This window comes from Capricornis sumatraensis, chromosome 2 (genome assembly GCF_032405125.1).
Source record: "Capricornis sumatraensis isolate serow.1 chromosome 2, serow.2, whole genome shotgun sequence".
Taxonomy (NCBI): domain Eukaryota; kingdom Metazoa; phylum Chordata; class Mammalia; order Artiodactyla; family Bovidae; genus Capricornis; species Capricornis sumatraensis.
In genome coordinates, this window is record NC_091070.1 from 210,219,518 (window position 1) to 210,238,127 (window position 18,610).

Consider the following 18,610-nt stretch of genomic DNA (forward strand, 5'->3'; position numbering starts at 1 on the left):
CATTAATTATTTTTATATTAATTACATGTTGAAATGAGAATGTGTTGGATACATTAAATTATATAAAATATATCATTAATTTCATCTGCTTCTTTGTATTTATTACCTTAATGTGGCTGCTGGGAAATTTGATATTACATATAGCTCACACTGGACTTCTCTTGGATGGCACTGTCCTAAAGGACAATGATTATGTCTTTTCAAATGCTCAAGTTTTGAACCTTATTCAGTATTAGTCACTTTTAAATTCATCATTTATTTTTGTAGTTTCTAGTCTTCCTTCATTTCATTAATCCCTCACTTTCCTGTTGAGGGAAAACATGATGTCTTTGTTTCCATACTTTACCAGATAAGTTTAGGGGAGAAAAAAAAAAGAGGGGTGTCTTCTTAAACATACACACAAAAAATGAAAAATAACTTCAAGATCTGCTATCATTCCGGATCTTACCAGTCACCTCAGTCTACAAAAGAAATCAAGAACCCAACCTGCTGCTTTCATCTAAAATGAACTAATTAAGGCACTATTCAAAGTTATCTTAATTTAGAGACTGCCTAACTATTCCAAGCCCAGATAGATCCAAACACTCAACCAGAACTCAGTTTAGGGGGGACTTCCCTGGTGGTCCAGAGGCTAAGACTCTTCAAGGTGACTCGCCCAATGCAGGGGAATCAGGTTCAATTCCTTGTCAGGAGAACTAGATCCCACGCGCTGCAACTAAAGATGCCACAACTAAAGATCCTGTATGTTGCAACTAAGACCTAGCAAAGCCAAGTAAATATTTTAAAAAAGAAACAAAGAACTCAGTTCAGACACATGTGACCAGTGCAACTCCCATCTCTGGCTCATAATGAATAGCTTATTAACTACATAAAGAAATAGGTCTATATATTTTCTAGAACATCATGTATTTTTTTTAAAGGAACAAAATCGAATTCATCAGATTTATATGTGAAAGCTCCAGTTTCCCATAATTTCAAGATTCTAAATGATCTGGCCCCTATGCCTGCTTCTTCAATATCATCTCAAACCACTCTCTCCCCATTCAGTCACTATACTGGAGCCACAAAGGCCTTATTTCTGTTCCTGAACACTTACAGGCATTTACAGTCTCACCACCTTTATACCTGCTGTTCTTGCTACATGAACACACTTCTGCAGTCTACAGCATGGTTGGCTCCTTTCTCATCCTTCAGATCTCAGCTTATCACCCAACTCAAAAAGGTCTCTCTTCCTTAGCATTCTACCTAATAACACGTCATTGTTATTTTGTAGTCCTTCTTTCCTAACACTGCTGCTGCTGCTAAGTCACTTCAGTCGTATCCGACTCTATGTGACCCCACAGACGACAGCCCACCAGGCTCCCCCGTCCCTGGGATTCTCCAGGCAAGAACACTGGAGTGGGTTGCCATTTCCTTCTCCAATGCAGGAAAGTGAAAAGTGAAAGTGAAGTTGCTCAGTCCTGTCCAACCCTCAGCGAGCCCATGGACTACTGCCTACCAGGCTCCTCCGTCCATGGGATTTTCTAGGCAAGAGTACTGGAGTGGGGTGCCATTTGAAACTACCTTATCTGCCTTCCCAAACTAGAATGTAAGCTCCCCAAGAACAGGAATCCTGTCTGTCTTGCTCACTGGTGATTATCCCCAGCAAAGAGAATAGACACAGTAACAAGCACTCAAGGATATACTGACTGAATGAATCAAAAAACTCAAAAGCAGCTTTAAAGGACTCTAAAAGAATCTTAGAGGGGAAAATCTAGTGGGCTTATTTTTTAAAGTATGCAACTGGCTTCCTATGTAAGGGCCCTGCCTAAGCCCTTCTAGTTTTTGTTTTCCAGTTTCCAATACTAAAGTCTCTTGAAGAACTGTCACAGTTCCACACAGTGAGAAACAAGAAGTATGTAAATTTCAAGTATATTTCGCTTGCTCAGTCTGGAGAGAGAAGAAAGGGTTTATTTAAGATGAAATAAGCACTAATAATAAAATCACTATTTGTACAAGACTAGACAAATAAATGGAACAAAACACAAAGTTTAAAAATACACCCTATTAATACACTCTCAAAAAGGTAACTTTTCAAAACACTATAAAAAAGGATAAATGAATAGTTGAGACAACTGATCAAGGAGTTAACACAAAATGTTAAGAGTCCTTCTTCTTACCATAAACAAAACTAAAATTACAGATATACTAAAGAAATGTAAAAAAGCAAGCTGCTAAAAAAGAAAATACTACTGTCTATTTGACAGGTCTAAATATGCTAAAAATATTACCATTAATTTTCTCAAAGATAAAAAATTGTATCCATCATAAAAGGACAATAATAATAGAACAGTAGCCAGGCACATCTCTAAATGCTTTTATATATATTCACTTATTTATTATTCCCATTGTACATATGAGGAAACTGTCCACCATCTGAAATACTATTTTACCTCTGTTTCATTCAGAGAACAAAAGAGAGCTCTTAGAAATCAAAAATATAAGAATACATATCCATCAATTCCACTTCTGGATATTTACCGAGAAGAACTGAATCAAGATCTCAAAGAGATGGTAGCACTATGTTCACTACGGCACTATTACAACAGCCAAGATGTGGAAAAAGCCTAAATGTCCATTAACAGGTGAACAGATAAAGGAAATGTGATAGATGGAATGGAATACGACTCAGTCTTAAAAAAGAATTCTGCAATAAGTAACAACACACATGAAGCTCGAAGACATTATGTTAAGTGATATAAGCCAGTCACAGAAAAACAAAAACTGCATGATTCCTTACATGAGGTATCTGATCCTGCATTGCAGACAGACGCTTTACCGTCTGAGCCACTAGGGAAGCCCCCTGATATGAGATATCTAAAATAAATAAATTTATAAATTCAAAGAGTAGACTTGTCTTGGGAGTGGGAAAAGGGGGAAATGGCCAGTTACTAATCAATGTACATCAAGTTTCAATTAAGAAAGATGAATAAGCTTAAGAGATCTGTTATAAAGCTGTATCTACAGTCAATAACAAGTTACTCTACACTTAAAAATCTGCTAAGAGGGTAGACTTCACCTTAAGTATTCTTATCACACTAAAAGAAAACCTAAAAGTAACTTTTCATCCATGATGCCAGCAAATTAAAAGCCTTCATGACAGATGAGGAAAAAAGTCGTTTGTAATTTATTGCAAACAGAATCCCTGATTCACATGAGAAAATTTAAAGAACTACTTATTGCCAGTTTGTCCTGGTAGCTGTAGAAAGGCAAAAGTTTCTGCAAATGTATGAAGGGCATTTTGTAGGCAGTATTTTGTAGGCAGTGAGACTGTTCAGAGTTGTATGAAGAAACTGGACTGACTAAACAAAAATCTTGCTAAATATAAAAAAAATAGTAAGTATACATATAAAAATAAAATCTATGAACACAAGTGAAAAAAATACAACAAATATTAGAAAATACAACCAAGGAAATCTCCCAAAGAACAAAAAACACAGAGATGGAAATAGTAGGAAAAAAGTTAAAATTAGAGAAGCAGTGCAAAAGATCCAACACCCAATTAATTCCAGAAAAAGAGTAGAGAAAATAAAGGAGAGAAAAATCAAGGACATAATTTCAGAAAATATCTATAACTGAGTGATATAAGTTTCAGTCCCTTGAGTGGCCAGCATATTAGATGGAAACATCCACACCAAGGACATCATTATGAAACCAGAACACTGGGAATACTGGGAAAAAGAAGTTTCAGAGGTTACAAACAGGTTATATGCAAATGTAACTGACATCTCACCAACAGTGAATGTGAAAGGCAACAGAGCAGTATTTTCAAAATTCTGAAGGAAAATTATTTCCAAACTAGAAATCTACATCTAGCCAAAGTAATGATCAACATAAGGGCAATATAAAGGCATTTTCAAGACATGTTATATCCAAAAAACTTACCTGTTGTATTCCCCTTTCTCAGGAAGCTAATGGAGACGTGTTCCTTCAAAATAAGATTGTATCAAAAAGGAAAGGGATAGGACATGGGAAAAGATAACAAAACCGGGAGGAAAAATCACCAGGATGATGTTGGGATAACAACATCCCAGCTCCCTAGTTAAAGCACATGCTCAAAATGAAGCAGATTAGAAAATATCTCTAAGATAAAATTGATAATATAACCAAAATGTTTAAAGTATTGAGGAAGATTAACACCTCTGGATAGATTTTAAGAAAGAAATTAATAATAATAACACAGAAACTAAGCAAAACAGGCCAGAAAAAGATAAATATTAACAAAAGAGAAAATAACAAGTTGTACAAATAAAATTAACCATAGCATACAACATGATTTAGCTGTGAATAAGCTATACATAACCTTAATATTGTTAACAGTGAATACTGCTCTCTAACCAAAATTACATTACAGTCAGAGTGACAATATGGATGTGTGAGGAAGTCAGAGAATTCTACCACTATCCAAGCTGGGAATAGATAATACCCTAAACTGGAAAATCCGTAAGCAGCAAAATAAGCTATTTAGAGGTAATACCAAAGAAACAGTGAAGAATTGGAAATGACTGCTTCTAGGGACTGGGAAGGGGGTGGGAGGGCTTGTTTTTCATCAAATGCTTTATGAAGGGACTTTCCTGGTAGGCCAGTAGCTAAGATTCTGCACTCTCAATGAAAGGGGCCTGGAGTTTGATCCCTGATCAGGGAACTAGATCCCAATGCTACAAGAGTTCACAAGTTGCAACTAAAAAACAAAAAGGCCCTGTGGAGCTGATGGTCTGACATGACTATGTATAGGATTTTTATACATGTATTAATTAAAAAAGAGAAACAAAAAGAGACTTAAATAAATATATAAAATGCTTTTTAAAATTTAAGAAAAGAGTATACTATGGGGGGAAATCTACTATGTACATGACTTTATTCATGTTCATCACATAGTTATCTAGGACATGGAAAACAGAAAAGCCTAAAGTGTTTACCAAAAAGGAACTAGTCACATAAATTATATGGAACATCCAATGATGAAATATCATGAGTCATTTAAAATCGCGAACAGAATGTTAAAACAAGAATCAGACAAAAGAGCACAACTCCAATTTTGATTACACATATCCGAGTAACATATGCATAAAAAGAGTCTGTTCCCCAAACTATTAACAGTGACTATGTATGTGTAAAGTTTATGGCTGATCTTTTTTAATATGTCCAAGTGAATAAACATGTTGCTTAAAAACTCAAAAGGAATCTTCTGGATAAAAAGCATAAGACTGGTTTTAGAAGGCACGAAAATTACTATTAGTTCCTTTTACTATCATACATTTACCTTATCTGAACAATGATTTGACTTGCAGCACACCCCAAACAGACGCAGTGCCACTGGCTTCTCCAAATTACCAAGTCAGAATACAACTCTGAAATGAGAAGAAATAAGCAGTGATAAAATAGCTACCCAAACCTCGAAGATTGCACCTTGAAATACAGATGCTTGAAATCTATAAGCAGAAACTCTCCTTTAGCTCTCAACTTCACTCCAAGTGGACACAGGATTCTCTCTCAAAGTATACTGGCTTGAGGGTCTCTGTCTGTCTCCTAAACTCATTTTCATTCACTCCACCTCCTTACAGTAAGACAGCAGTAGGGAAAGCTAAAACCTTCCTCTTGTAATCTGATACCTTTCACTGGCAGTATTTCAGGTACTATGGTTTGCATTACACAGGCTGAATTTGCAAACTCCATAATTCAACTTGGAGAATAACTTCAGAAGAATTAGATGCTTTAAACAAAAACTTTCAAATAGGCTGAACTACTGATAAATACACTTCAAGTAAGAACAACTCCCCACATTCATCCTTCAAAGCACAAGAAAACCTTTCAGATCCAAATGTTTAAATATTTCCTGACCTAAACATTAACATGGCCACGTATCAAAGCAATGTAGCATTATAGCAAACAGAAAAACAAAGTTCCAACATCAGCAAACTCAATATGTAGTTAACATCCTCACTCCTAGTTTACCATTCATTCAAAATACTGTAAAGCATGCCAAGTTGTTTCAGTCGTGTCTGAATCTTTGCGACCCTATGGACTATAGCCTGTCAGCTCGTCTGTCCATGGGATTCTCCAGGCAAAAATACTAGAGTGATTTGCCATGCTCTCCTCCAGGGGATCTTCCCAATCCAGGGATCGAACTTATGTCTCCTGCACTGGCAGACAGGTTCTTTACCACTAGCCCTACTTGGGAAGCCCAGAGTAGGAAGGCACCCAAGAATTAAATAATCTGAAGATGCAATCTTGACATTAACCTTTTCTTTCATTTACTCAGTCAAGGATACCCACCTTAGCTCTCTCTGAAACCTGTGGTTTGCACATAGCTGAAGCCTTGCCTATTTAGCTAGGAAAGAAAGGAATGCATTTCCTTAAGCTAGTCTCAGTACCTGTCAGGCCCTCAGCCGAGAGCCTCCTAACCTCTCAACCAAACTCATTCTTAGGAGGGTCTCCTTCCCCAGCAAGCTCACCGAGGCTGGGTCAGGTACTGTTTCTTGGTTTTACCCTAGACAAGCATATCATTATGTCTGTTAATACTCACAGGGCTGCAAAGTCTATTACCTAACTCTGATATGTGTCTGCTGAGCAAACTGAATACACAAAAGCAATAAACTCTTGGCCTATACCAAAGATTATCAGATAATTAACATTACAAAGTGGCAACAAAAACCTACTGTTAAAACTAATAGGATAAGAGTTACCAGAAGAAATTACTATTCAGTCAGACCATTTAGCAAATTAATGACAATGTTGGTCTATATTTACTTAGCTGATAAACAGCAAAACCACAGCACTTACAAGAACTCATTCTTTCAAAACACTTTTGTATATATTCTTGCAGGTCATTCTGGGAGTTCATCCTAGATTACATCAACCGGAACCTCTTTCCCTGCTTCTAAATGCAGGGGCACAGGGGCTCACATGAGTCAGCTTGAGGGAATCCCTGACGACTCCTACAAAACTAGGAACTGCTTACAATGCACTGATTAAAGAACTATTCCAATACATCTACCTTTTAACATTCTAACCAGTTAACACACTCTCTCCTCTCTCCATCTCTCACTAATAATTTGTTCTAGTTTCAAAAGCAAGTTGAATAAAAGTGAACAAAAGAGGACCCTGTGTTCTATTCAAGTTAACCCAAAGTAGCCAATTTTAGTTTAAGTAAACAAAATTCAATCTTAGCCACTTCCCAATTTAAAAAAAAAAAAAAACAAAAAACTAGAAACTGATGAGATTATGACAGCTAGGCAAATAACCCTTTAGGGTTTTACTACTGAGAACTGTGCAATGTCTTGCTCCAAGTAGCTTCTCTGCTTTCAAGCAGGCACACCAAGACTGAATCCAAGACTGGTGAATTTACTATGAATGGTTTTGAAGAGAGAGGCAAATACTGCCAAACATGTCCAGCATACAGGGTCTTCTATGCTTGGGAGATGAGCAAATGATGTCAAAAAGCTCAACCTGTGTTTGTACATTCGTTAAAAAAGTTTCTACATTTTCTTTTTTGGCTGCCAGCACGTCTTGTAGGATCTTAGCTGCTCAGTTCAGTTGCTCAGTCGTGTCCTACTCTTTTCGACCCCATGGACTGCATGCAGCCCGCCAGGCTTCCCTGTCCATCCCCAACTCCTGGAGCTTGCTCAAACTCATGTCCATTCAGTCAGTGATGCCATCCAACCACCTCACCCTCTGTCGTCCCCTTCTCCTGCCTTCAATTGTTCCCAGCATCAGGGTCTTTTCTGATGAGTCAGTTCTTCGCATCAGGTGGCCCAAGTATTGGAGTTGCAGCCTCTGCATCAATCCTTCCAATGAATATTCAAGACTGATTTCCTTTAGGATTGACTGGCTGGATCTCCTTGCTGTCCAAGGGACTCTCAAGAGTCTTTTCCACCACCACAGTTCAAAAGCATTAATTCTTCAGGGCTCAGCTTTCTTTATGGTCCAACTCTCACATCCACACATGACTACTGAAAAAACCATAGCTTTGATCTGTATATCATTTAGATCTATACAGATCTTTGTCGGTAAAGTAATGTCTCTGCTCTTTAATATGCTGTTGCTCAACCAGGGATCGAACCCCAGGCCACTGCAGTGAAAGCATGAAGTCTTAGCCACTGGACCTCCAGGGAACTCCCCAATTTCTACTTTTTTTTTAAAATGGTAGAAAAATATCAAGGTATTTTATGACATGTGAAAATTCTATGAAATTCCAATTTCAGTATCTATGAACAGCTTTACTGGAACACAGCCACATTCATTCCTTTATAATATACAGCAGCAGAATAGGTGCAAAAGTGACTACAAACAGAGGTCTCACCACTTAGTGCTGCTACAAATTCTGGTGAAATAATTGTCACTAAAAAGCATTCCAAGTACCGTGTATTCTGTCATATCACATTACTATTTAATTACCAATGTCAAAACAAAAGAAAAATGGACTTTGAATGTTACCCATTTAAGACACAGTGTGGAGTGTGGGTGCTTTTTTAAATACAATTAGATGGCAACACTCTGTGTTTATTATGCAATGACATCATAGCTGTGCCAAGAATACAAGAGTTGGCATTACCAAACTAAGTACTCACATAATATTCCCAATTCACAGGAAACCAACTGCTGGAAAAAAATTTTTTAATTTAAAACAGAGTATCTTATCACAACAGAAAATCTTTATAAAACCAAAAAAATAAAGGCTATACAACCAAAATAAGTTTCTGAGTATTATATCTGTTAGCATAAGGAGGAAAGTCATTTAATTATAGTGAGTTAATTAAGTCATGCAGCAGCCTAAGAAATGTGTCTAGAGAAAATGAACTTAAAGACTATTAGCCTTTTGGTTTGAAGGGTTGAGGACAAGAGGAGCAATATAAGTAGTCAATTAAAAAATAGGGCAGATGGAGGGGAAAGGTGCTGACCTAAGCAACTATGGAAAGAAGGGAAACAGAAACAAGATAAAAAGCAAAAGGAACTCCATATAACCACTGTATTCTAGTTGTTACAACTATTCCAGTTGTAAAGTTGTTAGCGGGTGCATGTGTGCGTGCAAAGTCACTTCAGTTGTGTCCGACTCTTTGTGACTCTATGGATCCTAGCCCGCCAGGCTCCTCTGTCCATGGGATTCTTCAGGCAAGAATACTGGAGTAGGTTATCATGCCCTCCTCCAGGGAATCTTTCCAAACCAAGGATCAAACCCATGTCTCTTTTGTCTCCTGCATTGGCAGGCGGGTTCTTTGCCATGAGTGTCACCTGGGAAGCTCCTGTTAAAGGGTTCAGTTCAGTTTAGTTGCTCAGTCGTGTGTGATTCTTTATGACCCCATAGACTGCAGCACACCAGGCTTCCCTGTCCATCACCAACTCCTGGAGCTTGCTCAAACTCAAGTCCATTGAGTCGGTGATGCCATCCAACCATTTCATCCTCTGTCATCCCCCTCTCCTCCTGCCCTCAATCTTTCCCAGCACCAGGGTCTTTACTGATGAGTCAGTTCTTCACATCAGATGGCCAAAATATTGGAGATTCAGCTTCAGCATCACTCCTTCCAATGAATATTCAGGACTGATTTCCTTTAGGATTGACTAGTTTGATCTCCTTGCAGTCCAAGGGACTCTCAAGAGTCTTCTCCTACACCACAGTTCAAAAGCATCAACTCTTCGGGGCTCAGCTTTCTTTATGGTCCAACTCTCACATCCACACATGACTACTGGAAAATATTAGACAAATCCCAACTGAGAGACATTCTATAATATAGCTAACCAGCAATCCTCAAAGCTGTTAAGATCACCAAAAATCAAAAAAAGTGTGAGAAACTGTCACAGCCAAGAGAAGCCTAAGGAGATATGACCACTTCATGTCTATCCTAAATGAGAATGTGGAACAGAAGTACATTAGATAAAAACTAAGAAAATTCAAGTATGGACTTCAGTTAATAAGAATATACCAGTACTGGTTCATCAGTTGTGACCAATGTACCACACTAATGTTAGTAGGTGTTAACAGGGGCAACAGGTGTTAACAGGAAAAAAGTGTTAAATGGGGTATACATGGGAACATACTCTACTATTTTCCCAGACCGTCTGTAAATCAAACTGTTCAAAAATAAAAATTTATTTTCAAAAAAGCCAAATGATTCTTGGTGGTGTTTCATGGCTCTTGATGAATGAAGAGATATTACTGATTCTTACTCAGTGGTTTAGTGAAGTCAGTGATGAGTTTGAAGCGACTAAACACTGAACAGTCTGTGTGGAACAACTTCTGGTGAAAATCTTTTCAAAAAAGTTGAGAGAACATTAATTCAACATAGTCTGAACTTGAATATGCTAAGATATACAGAAACACTGATTATAAAGTATTTAAAGCTTATGGTTTATTTACTGTACCGCTCATCAGCAGGTACTCGACAAAAAAAATCTCTCATGTGCTGCTGCTGCTGCTGCTGCTGCTGCTGCTAAGTCGCCTCAGTCGTATCCAACTCTGTGCGACCCCATAGACGGCAGCCCACCAGGCTCCCCCGTCCCTGGGATTCTCCAGGCAAGAACACTGGAGTGGGTTGCCATTTCCTTCTCCAATGCATGAAAGTGAAAAGTGAAAGTGAAGTCGCTCAGTCGTGTCCGACTCTTCGCGACCCCATGGACTGCAGCCCACCAGGCTCCTCTGCCCATGGGATTTTCCAGGCAGAAGTACTGGAGTGGGGTGCCATTGCCTTCTCTGCTCTCATGTGCTACTGATGCAGTATTGACAAGAGTGACTTTCATTCCCTCTCAGTCCACTTTTGCAGACTTAACCATCATCAGTTCTATGAATTTCTGTCAGAAATACATGATGTCTGACTTGCCCTACCAAAGAGCAGTTAAACGGCTTAGCAGCAGTAAAATTAATTGCAATTTTTTAAGCTTAAAACTGATTTTGTCAATTTTTCTGAAGAATCACCGTTAAACACCATTAATGGATAGTTAATGGCTTTTGAAATTAACTTTTGCTGCAAACTTAATAACATTTCTTAATAAACCCACTTGAAAATTAGCAAAACAGCACTTCAAAGGAAAACATACTATAGCAAATTACACTGAACATTTGTTTGAACCACAAGTAATGTTACTGTCTTCACTTCCTGTACTAGCAAAACTCAAAATAAGCAACATCTTCATTCCCACACAAATCTGAAGCAGATCTATTTTCTTAGCTCAAACTACATTTCAGTATATTTCTTTAATGCAAGTGCAAAGGAAATATTTGTATTTCAAAATCCACCTAAATGCAACTGAGATGCTTCCATTTAATCTTCAGTTGGAAATGATTAATGTGCAGTATAATTGGGGGGGGCTAAAAAGCAATTATCAAGAAAACAATCTAACAGAATTCTATAAATGCTTTCCAAGTTAAAAATATGCTCAATTAAAATCATATACTCATGGGTTAATATTATAGTATTTGGTATTTATTAGTATTTGGCAGGACCTATCTCTGTGAAAAGAAACTGTCAAAGATGACATGTAAACTCTCACTACATGTTTCATCATTAACAGATGAACATTTGCCACTAATTTTGATGGGTTAACTTTGGACCCCAATTAAGGGAAGTGCTATCCCCCAAAAGAATCCATTCTTCTCACTAACACAACTGTATTATAAAAACTGTATTCAATTTACCTAATTGTCTTAACAGTCATTTAGTGCAAATGCCCAAAGAAGAATAAACCCTTAATAAACAAATTCTCATAACCACAGGGTCTCAAATGGTAGAATATGTCACTTTTAAAAATACTATGTCTAACAACATACAATAATGCAAATAAAATTAGCAATCAATCAACCTAGAGCAATTTGCAAAGCACTAACCAACAAACTCAGTGGACATGAATTTAAGCAAATTCCAGGAAATACTGGAGGACAGAGGAGCCTGGCGTGCTGCAGTTGATGGGGTTGCTGAACAACAGCAGCAACCAATAACAAAAGAAAAGAAAAGGAAGTGAAGTCGCTCAGTCATGTCCGACTCTGTGACCCTATGGACTGTAGCCCGCCAGGCTCCTCGGTCCATGGGATTTTCCAGGCAAGCATACTGGAGTGGGCTGCCATTTTCTTCTCCATCTTCCCATCCCAGGGATTGAACTCAGGTCTCCCGCACTGCAGGCAGACTCTAACACTGACTCACCAGGGAATCCCATAATAAAAGACACATGCTCTAAAACCAGATTGCCTATATACTAATTTTCACACAACCAACTAGTAACTTTGAGATCTGTGATAAGCTTCTTAATTAAATCTCACCATCTCTGTTACCTATAAAGCTGGTTCCTACTCTAAGTGAAGTGAAGTGAAGGTCACTCAGTCATGTCCGACTCTTCGCGACCCCCCTGGACTATACAGTCCAGGCCAGAATACTGAGTGGATAGCCGTTCCCTTCTCCAGGGGATGTTCCCAACCCAGGTATCAAACCCAGGTCTCCCACATTGCAGATGGATTCTTTACCAGCTGAGCCACAAGGGAAGCCCTCCTACTATAAAGGGTTATGAAAATTGAATAAACTAATATGCATAAAGTTACTAGTACTTATTAGCACACCATCAGTACTCATTATAATATACTAATCAGGGCAATAGCAAGGTGACAGTTAATAGACAAGACTTCAACTAGCTGGTATGGGTAGTCACATGGTTGTTAATTACATTCTCCTGATAATTCAGAATTTGGATTTATGGCAAACTCAGAATATAAGACACATACATCTTCAAAATCTCGTAAAGATGCAGAACACTCTGGAAAGAAACCCAAACCTATACTTGATTCCAGGCTGAATGAGCATGACCCCTAAATGACACCAGTATTCTGTGCCCCAGGTTCTCAATTTACAAGAGCAGAGAGTAATCAACATGCCATCTGCGTACCCGACAGTTCCTACCTAGACAGGTGGTTTTTAAAATCTTGCTCTCAGGCTATGCAAAAGTGCCTCAGGGCAAAGTAATAACATCTCCTCTGAATCCTCTGGCTTATCCAGCATGTAAGACTGTTGGAAAAACAACATCTACTTTTCCAGAATTTCTTTATCATAACTTTTTATAAGCTTTCACCATTTCCTTACAACTTCAGCCTGTATTTCCTTGAAAAATAATAAAACTAATCATGTACTACTACTAGACTATTTTACTCTTGAGGGCAAGTACCTGATTAAATTCCTTTTTGTATCCCCAGTGTTGAATAATAAATAAATGAGTACATATTAATTATACGATGTGGCTTTTTACTATGGTAAAATATACATAACACAAAACATACCTGTGGCACTCAGAACATTCATATTGTTATCTGACCACACCAGTGTCCATCTCCACAACTTTTTCATCTTGCAAAACACAAACTGTGCACCCACTTAAAAAGTAGCACACCCACCACCATTCTGCCGGTACTCTGTCTCTATGAAAGCTGATGACTCTAGGTATCTTATACCAATGGCATCATACAGCGCTGTCCGTTTACATCTAACATGCCACCAAGGTTCATCCAGGTTGCAGCAAACACACAGTTTTAAAAAACGGGAAAATGTGCAGTATCATTTGCCTGAGCAAACTAAATGTTTAATTCTTTTTACCAAGTTTTTTCATTTCAGTAACACATGCACAGTAAAAATTTCAAATTCTACAAGAGTACATAATGAAAAGAAGTCTCCTTCCTAATTTCTACCCTCTCTATCCTCAACTTCCAGTCCCCCCTCAGGTTTAATTTTTCTATTTTGGAACACAACAACCAACCACATGTTGCCTTGCCTTAAGGATGTCCTACTAGTAAGATACTTAGTTGGTCTATTACAACTGGCTATTACTCTGTTCTAAAAATACTGATATTTCTAAAAACTCAGGGATCAAACTGGCATCTTGGGTCATTTTGCATCTCCTACATTGGCAAGCAATTCTTTACCACTGCCACCTCTAAAAATACTAACGGGGAAATTCAATGGTGATCCAGTGGTTAGGACTCACATGGCACGGGTCCAATCCCTGGTTGGGAAACTAAGATTCTGCATGCCATGCAGCACAAACCAAATTAAAACTAAATTAAAATACTAATATAAAGATCCAAAACAATGAACATAAAACATTCCACAAGTACACGTCACTGAGTTAACATTCACTGAGTGTACCCAATGGATATTGTCTTTCCTAGGCAACATACTGAGGCAAGAAAGAGCACAGGCTCTGGTGTCATGTAAAAACTAGTTTAAAGCACTTTGACTTTTTTAAGGTTCAGTTTCCTGATCTATAAAATAAGGGCAACACTATCTCATAAGCTACTGTAGTGATTAAATGAGAAAAACATCTAAATCATAGTACAGTGCATAGTAATATAGCAAGGACTCATATAAATAATAGTAATTTTTTTTAATAGGTAATTGTTAATATCCTTCACTGGGCACTGTGGAAAGCACAAAGATAAAAAACTTGCTTCCTTCCACGTACTTATAACACAACAGAGCAGTTTCCTTCTGCTCAGTATTATCATTATTCTGCCAAGACCCTGGTGCTGATAACACTTTCAATCTATGTTTATAACTTTCATGACTTATTTCTAAATATCACTAAAAGTTATTTGTAAAAAAAAAAAAAAAAAAAGTTACCAATTGTGACTTAAGAGTCTAAGAGAAGAGAGCGTTATCATCAGACCATGTAGTTAGTGGGCCTGAGGCAGTCTATAGCTTAGCCTTAATCAAAGAGCGAGAGTCCTGTGATTAAGAGACCATGGTCCACTCCAATCTGACCTAGGAGTGTATCAGATTTAGAGTCACAGAGCATTAAGAACTGGAAGCACACAGAGAGATCATTATCTAGTACAACACTTGTCTTTACAGAGGAAAATTAAACCCAGAAAAAAGGAGATCTGCCCACGAAGGTGAGCCAATACTAGAGCCAAAGGCCCGTGGCTCTTGGTGTGTTCCAGTTCTTTCCACATCATCATGCTACCCTGTATCTGCTAAAGAACCTTAAACTATAAACTTCATCCTGTCTGCTCTATTTTCTTATTTTTCTTCCCAGTTACTTATTATCTGAGCTTCCCTGGTGGCTCAGACAGTGAAGAATTTGCCTGCAGCGCAAGCAACCTGGATTCAATCCCTGTGTCAGGAAGATCCCCTGGAGAAGGCAATGGCTACCCACTCCAATATTCTTGCCTGGAGAATTCCATGGACAGAGGAGCCGGGCGGGGGGGCGGGGCTACAGTCCATGAGGTCGCAAAGAGTCAGAAACTGAGCAACTCACTTACTTTACTTATTATCTGGGGGGGGCGGGTAAAAAGATTTCAGTGTGTTTTATGAAAGCTGTCTTTCCTAAATAGTCTTATTATTTGGCTAAAACATACTCTACTAGAAGCCACAAGGGATGCTAAATAAGAATAAATCTGGACTTCTGTGGTAGTCCAATGGTTAAGAATTTGCTTGCCAATGCAGGGGACAGGCCTGGTCCAGGAAGATTCCACACCCTGCAGGGTGACTAAGCCCATGCCACAACTACTGAGCCCCTACACCCTAGAGGCTGTGCTCCACAAGAGAAGCCACTGCTATGAGTAGCCCCCACTCAACGCAACTACAGAAAACCCCCGAGCAGAAACGAAGGCCCAGCAAAGCCAAAAATAAATTTCAAAAAACAAATAAATCTAATCCACGGAAGGTTTATTTGAAAGGAAATTTCAATGAACAAATATTCAACTTTAATTTTTTTGGCCCTGCCATGCAGCTTCAAGATCTTAGTTCCCTAACCAGGGACTGAACCTGGGCCACAGCAATGAAAGCACTGAGTCCTAACCACTGGACCTCCAAGGAATTCCCCCAAAACTCTTGAGTTGGATAAGTGGATGGTACATTCAGAGTGTATCTTCCACAACTGCTTAGTTTTACTACAAAAATTTATCCAAAAGAGTTCATTTGATTAACAACCCATTTAGCAGAGAGCAACAGACCAGGATGGGGTGTTACTGGCAAAGAATCCACCTGCCAAGGCAGGAGACACAAGAGCTGCAGGTTCAGTCCCTGAGTTGGGAAGATCCCCTGTGGTAGGAAAGAGCAACCCACTGCAGTATTTTTATCTAGAAAATTCCACGGGCAGAGGAAGCCTGCAGGCTACAGTCCATGGGGCTGCGAAGAATCAGACATGACTGAGCACACAACTGACCAGGATAACCAACTTCTAGATGGATCACATTTCCTCTCATCTGTAAACAAGCGACAAGAGACCGAATCTGATGCCTAAATAATCTGCTGCAAATATCTGTGACATTATTCTAGCATCAAATTCAGGTATGATCATGTCCTGCTGGAGAACCTAAGTAAATTCACCCTCAGAGATTTTCTTTCTTTCTTATTATTCTTTTTAAAATTACAAACCAGAAGAAGCTACCAGATTTGACACAAAGGTCAAAAACTCCTTCCCAGAGTACTGCGAAATTAAACTTCTTTTCGAGCAAACTCAGAAATAATCTTATCAGCAATTTTGGAAATCTACTCAAGATCCTCATATATTTCTGGTTCTGCTAACTTTATAAAACTCACACTGCTTTGCAAATTTGCTGGTGTTAACCCAACACCAATTTACAAACACCTGTAGGGATAGCAAGACTCTTTTTCCCACAAAATGCCAAATCTCAAGGCCACCAAGCCACTCCTAGACCATTTCTCACAAAATGCATCTTATTTCCAGAACACTTGTAAGTGTTCACCAGAACTAGCTCTATATTCCTAAGTTTAACCAGGAAAATAGATTATTATAACCACGAATCCTACTAAGAGAACTATGTCACCTGTCAAAGTGATTCCTATAAATGGAGAGTTCCCTCTGAAAGATTTAATTAAGCTGTTTGACTAATGCCATCCCTGACTTAACAATCCTGCTTTCTATTTCCTGGAAATCTGGTTTTAGATTACACTGATATTTTTTCAATTTCTCATGCATAAAGTTAAGAAAGTTTTAAGCCTGGCAAAAAGGTATTAAGACCACTACACAAAGTATGAAGGCCATTATACAAAGCCCATAAACAAGTCAGGACTTGAGATTCAGAATATTAATGAAAATTAAAACCAATCATACATAAAAAATAAAATTAGACCCCTATATCACATTACAAAAATAAACAACAAATGGACAAATATATATATATAAACATTAAATGTTTAAAAATTAAAAGCTTTAAAACTTTTAAAAGAAAAATGTAAGAAAATATTTGTATGAATTCAAGGTAGAAGATTTGAAATATTTAAGATATTTTAAGTATAAACCATAAAGTTAAAGATTGATAAACGTGTCTATATGCTTTAAGAAATCAAAACTACGTACTAGGAGAGTATATCTGCAATACATATAAACAAAAAATTAAAATCCAGACTCTAAGTAACTTTTACAAATCAATTTTTTAAAAAAGCAAAAACTCAATTGTTCAAGTAAGAAAATAAAGATTAATTTAGTATTTATTGAACACCTACCATATGCCAGCACTGTGCTTGGCACTAGAGATACAACACTGACAAAAGGAGAAAGTCTCTCACCTTGTGGTTGGTGGGGTAAAACATACTCAAGTAACTATATACTGTATGTCAAATGATGATAAATGCTAAAAATAAAGTGGGATAAGAGAATGCACAATTAAAAAAGAAACCTATAGGCTAATGTACTTATGAGAAGATACTCATTTTTTCTACTAATCAGATGACTACAACTTAGAACTAAAATATTTCACACCCACAAGAATGGCAAAAAACCTTAAAAGTTTAACAATTTCACGTGGCATTAAGATGTGTAGCAACAGAAATACATACATTGGAAGTATAAACTGGTATAATCCCTCTGGAGAATAATGTGAAGATGTACACAACCCATGAACCAGCAGCAGCAATTTCAGTTTTAGATGTAAATCCTAGAGAAATTTTCCCAAGTAAACAGAAAATACATACAAGACTATTCCTGGCGGCGCTGAGTTTAAACAAGAAAACAGGTAAGTAAAAAGTCGCACATTCATACAATGAATACTAATACAATTGTAAAGAACACACACACCATGAATGAACCCCACAAACATAAGACTAAACAGAAAAGTTACAAAAATAAACTGGTATCAAACAATTTACATGACAAAGAAAACAGCAATACTACATTTTGTTTAGGAAAGCACATATTTTTAACAGAAATCTAGAAAAATGGATATATGTCATAAACACCAAGTCAGAAGGGAGGCTGGAGGAGGAGAGAACAATCCCCAAAGACTCAGCTATGTAAAGCTTTATTTATTAAACTGATCTCTTAAATACACAGATACCAGTTGTATTATTCTTTGTACTTTTTCCATGTCTTCACACTGCATACTTTACAAGCATAAGAAAAAATGCTGTATAATGCTGAACACTGTAGTTGTGCTACCTTCAGACTTTCTTTCTCAGTCCCTCTCCAGAGAAAAAAAAAGACTGATATAATTCTCTATAATAGTGACAGAAAAGTACAAGCATTCGCACATACCCCAAGCTTCTTAGCTACACACATTTAGATTTTTGCAAACAACTTTAGAAGACTGAAATAGGACTTAGAACGCAATGTTCTTAAGGTTAAATCAAAGAAACAACTC

The 18,610-nt window shown here is 37.7% G+C and overlaps 1 protein-coding gene across 2 annotated transcripts in view; it reads right to left on the reverse strand.

The window, feature by feature from the left end:
- The window catches only part of THRAP3 (thyroid hormone receptor associated protein 3), a 68,769-nt gene that overhangs the window by 38,038 nt on the left and 12,121 nt on the right, over positions 1 to 18,610 (reverse strand). For both annotated transcript variants that reach the window (XM_068963918.1, XM_068963917.1), the window contains exon 2: positions 5,303 to 5,390. The gene's annotated coding sequence lies outside the window, so the exon portion shown is untranslated. The remainder of the gene's footprint in view (positions 1 to 5,302; positions 5,391 to 18,610) is intronic.